Genomic DNA, 4639 nt, shown 5'->3' with positions numbered 1-4639 from the left:
CCACACGATGTGACGAAATCACGCAGTCCATGACGGACAAATCGTTAACCGCTGGTTTATGTGGTAATATAGTACATCGAGCAGGACATCCATATGCTCACCTAACATTCATGGACCTCAAATATGGCTTATCATCTGAAATATGTATGTAGTAGCAACTTTACATGGCAGCTCAATCTAATGTTAGCCTAGAAAAAAGTGCGCTGTTCACGTGTTTGTGTGGTGTCAGTGTGGAAGCTGAACAGTAGTGCGCTTGGGCTACTGCAGGACAGATGGAGGCGCTGGTGTGATTATTTGCTCTTAAAATTCTTCGTAATTTTTGGTCATACAGATAAGAGTAATGCATCTTTTGTATCTGTAAATACTCTACGTTTATTTGTGTGCACTCAGAATATCAACGAAACGTTGCGCTTTTGTAAAATAATTAAAGCAAACAGGATGCGCTTTCTGCCGTCTCAGACTCTGTGAACTTGAGAGCGTCACTTCGAAACTCCGTGTATTCTTGAAAATATATCTATAGAGAGTGAAACTTTTAAATGAACCAATTCAAGTAGAAAACAAATATTCTCAGATTATGTAATCCGTATGAAACATGCATACAGGCGCATACTGCGGAGATGAATAGTCAGTGACGCCGACTTCATCTCTTAAACCGAAAACAGAATGCACTAGTGTAACAATAAATTATTAAAACGTTAATGCAGTGTACTTGCTGTTTTTCCCTAACACATTCATAATTGTTATATTTGCCGGTGCGCTGTGGCAAGCCTTTTTTGCGTGCGCTTGAGCGCTCATTAGGTTATGTAGGCAATTAAAGGTTCATTATTATGATTTATGTGGTTTATTAATAAAAGTGCGACTAATAGTCGACTAATGCTTAAAATGAACGACTACTAGTCGACCAGAAAAATCTTTAGTTGAGGGCAGCCCTAATGCATATTGACTAATTGTTTACGAGAAGCATACATATAAGAGGCTGACAGTTAGCTGAATATACACTTGTTTAATTAGTGACACTTAACCTGCATTTTAAAATCTTTATTTGAATGTGGAAGTTAACATTTTTATTTTAAAACCTTTATTTGAATATGGCAACATAATATTGCGTTCTACAATATTTCTATGAATAAATCTGTGATATGCTCAGATTTTCTGGTTCTTGTCAGAATTCTGGCAGCAGCGTTCTGGATGAGCTGCAGCTGTCTAATGGTCTTCTTGGGAAGGCCGGTGAGAAGACCATTACAATAGTCCACCCTGCTGGTGATAAAGGCATGAACAAGTTTCTCCAAGTCTTGACTGGAAACAAAACATCTTAGCTTTTCAATAATCTTGCCTATAAAAGGAAGATTTGATATTGGTCTATAGTTGCTCAATATGGTGCTATCAAGATTGCTCTTTTTCAGAAGGGGCTTAACAACTGCAGTTTTCAGGGATTTTGGAAACATCCCAGAAAGAAGTGAGGCGTTCACCATTTCTAAGAGATCTGCTTTTAAACAGTTAAGCACACTTTTGAAAAAAGATGTGGGAAGTGTGTCAAGGTAACAGGTTGACAATTTAAGGTGCTGTACTATTTGTTCCAAAACTTTGCTATCAATTGCTTCAAAAACAGACATGGTAACTTCCCGCCATATCCGCTCAGCTTTTCTGCATTGTCTTTTCATATTCTGAACTGCTGTTGATTTTCTCCAAGTTGATTTCTGTCTGCCAGTCTTCTTGCTGACTTTCAAAGGAGCAATGTCATCAATAACATTCTTAACTTTTGAGTTAAAGGAATCAAGGAGAAGATCAACAGAGTCTGCAGAAATGCTTGGTGTTAAAGATATAGCCTCCATAAATAGCACACTAGTGTTTTCGTTAATGCATCTCTTTCTGACAGAGACAGATCTAGATTCAGTGGTAACCGAGATCAGTATATACAGAAAAGATCAGATAGTGCTACATCCTTAATAACAATGGATGAAATGTTTAGACCTCTACTGATGATTAAATCTAGAGTGTGTCCACGATTGTGTGTGGGTTCATGCACATGCTGAATCAGGTTAAAAGTGTTACAAATAGTTACAATTTCTTTTGAAGTTTTGATTTCTGCATTATCTATGCGAATATTAAAATCCCCTGCAATAGCAAAACAGTCAAACTCTGAGGAAATCATTGATAACAGTTCTGTGAACTCTTCAACAAAGGCTGGAGAGTATTTTGGAGGCCTGTAAATAATGATAAACAGAATACGTGGAGCACCTTTCAGCACAATACCTAGAAATTCAAAAGACAAGTACTGACCAAATGACGCTTGCATTGATAGACATACAGCTGTCTTCTAGCCATGTTTTGTTTAGAAACATAAAATCCAGGTTGTTTGTGGTTATTAGGTCATTGATCAGAAATGATTTATTTTTTAGTGAGCAAATGTTTAAAAATGCTGACTTGATGACATTACTTTGTGTCTCAGCAATCTTAGTTTGATGCATAATGGGCCGGAGATTAGATGCATCCATACGGCTTGAGAAGGCCTTAGACTTTCTATAACGTGATAAAACAGAAATAGAGAAATCTACAGGCACACTGGGTTCCCACTTGTTCTGTAAACATCTGTGAATGTTGCTGCTATCATAGCGGGGACCCGACACATATCACTGAGAGCTGTTATCAGTTGTTTTTGGTTCACCTACAGCAGATGGAGGGTTTGGGCCCTGGCGCTGTGGCAGCGGCCGGAGAGCTCTCACAGGAGGAGGAAGACGAGCTGGGCCCACAGGCTTTGGTGGTTGTGGGGCCCGCCGTTTTTTAGTTGATATCTGGGGGCTTGCAGCAAAAGAGTGGGAGAGTCTGGTCCCAGCATACACCAGTTCCTCCATTTTCTGTGAGAAGCTTAGAAGTGGAGATGCTGGAGAGAGGGATAATGTGTCTGGTGAGATGAGCTGTGTCTCTGGTGTTTCCGGTGGCTGAAATATGTTGTCCTGGCTTCCCTTGCTGTTTTCCAGAAAGTCGTTCTTGGGTGCTGAGTCTTGGAGCTGTTCTGATGCGTCACAGTTCATCTGTGATAAGCTCTGTGGACAGGGCTCAGCCGGTATAGTTTCCATGAGCAGTGCTTGTTGTAGCTGCGTGGTGTTATCAGTGACCTTGTGGGATGTGTCAACCACATGATGACTCGGAAGCTGATATGAAGTCCTGTGGTCACTCATACTCTGTCCAGGTGTGTGTGTGCCATTCAGGTTGAGTAGTTTGGCACACACTACTGAAGGATGACGGAGGGAGAAGTAGATCTTGTCCTTTAGCACTCTTGCACCAAGTTTGTTTAGGTGGAGGCCATCCAGTTTAAACAGTTGTCTATGGCCCCAGAAAAGATTGAAGTTATCGATGAAATTGACTCCTTTTAAGCTGCAGATTCTTTGTAGCCATGTGTTCAGCCCAAGCAAACGTGAAAACATATTAGTTCCTCTTGCTGGGAGTGGCCCACTGATGAACGACTGAACTTTAAGTCTTCGAAGTGTTTCAAAGAGTTCAATGAAGTCCTTCTTAAGGAGTTCTGACTGCTCTTTCCGAATATCATTCTTCCCCACATGGATGATGATTCGATTTGCAGTCTTGTGCTTCATTAGAATTTTCCAAAGTTCCTTGTTCAAATCAGAAACTGTTGCTTGAGGAAAGCAGAAAGTTGCTGAATTTCTGCTACTGATGTTTCTGATAATGGAGTCGCCCACTATCAGAGTCCTGGGCTCGGCTGCGCTCTGAGCTGAAAGCCGCTGTCTGCTCGACCTTGAGCGTCTGTTAGTAGCGATGTTAGCTGCTGGCTGATCCGATCCATGTTTAATCACATTTGGGGATTCCTCACCCGCATTCATTAATGCTTCAAATCTGTTCTCAAGATGTATAGGGGGTGGTAGAATACCAGTATTCACAAGCCTTGTCATAGCCATATCTGGGGTAGAGGATGCTACGGCAGCAATACGAGAAACTCGTGACAATCTGATGTCTCGAGTGCCTTTGGGTCTCGCTCCCTGTTTGTGCCATCGATTAGTGTGACAATCAGTTTCGGCTTGTTCCTCTACACTTGGTATAAACTGTTGAGATTGACTAGGTTCATGGGACTCACCGGCTGTATGCTGAGGGGGTCCGTGACGACGGTCTGCTGAGTGTTCTGCCTGTTTTGGAAGTCCAGCAAGTAACTTTGTTTCAAGAACCGCAATCCTTTGTAGAAGTTTGCAGTAGTTCATGCAGCAAGTAGATTCAACAGGAGGCATTTTCTTTCTCTTCTGTTTGAATGTGGGCAGCTGTGTTTTCCCTTCTCCGGAATGTAAGCTGCTGGCAGTGGGAGGCAAAAGTCTTCTTTAAACTGATATTAAGTCCTGTGGTCGCTCATCCTCTGTCCAGGTGTGTGTGTGCCATTCAGGTTGAGTGGTTTGGCACACACTACTGAAGGATGATGGAGGGAGAAGTAGATATTGTCCTTTAGCACTCTTGCACCAAGTGTGTTTGGATGGAGGCCATCCAGTTTAAACAGTTGTCCATAGCCCCAGAAAAGATTGAAGTTGTCAGTGAAGTTCACTCCTTTTATACTGCAAGTTCTTTGAAGCCATGTGTTTAGCCCAAGCAACCGTGAAAACATGTTAGTTCCCCTTGCTGGGAGTGGTCCACTGATGAA

This window comes from Sinocyclocheilus rhinocerous, unplaced genomic scaffold, assembly GCF_001515625.1.
Source record: "Sinocyclocheilus rhinocerous isolate Xijiao unplaced genomic scaffold, SAMN03320098_v1.1 scaffold2735, whole genome shotgun sequence".
In the NCBI taxonomy this organism is placed as follows: domain Eukaryota; kingdom Metazoa; phylum Chordata; class Actinopteri; order Cypriniformes; family Cyprinidae; genus Sinocyclocheilus; species Sinocyclocheilus rhinocerous.
The sequence above is the reverse complement of the archived record's forward strand: the minus strand, read 5'-3'. Positions refer to the sequence as shown.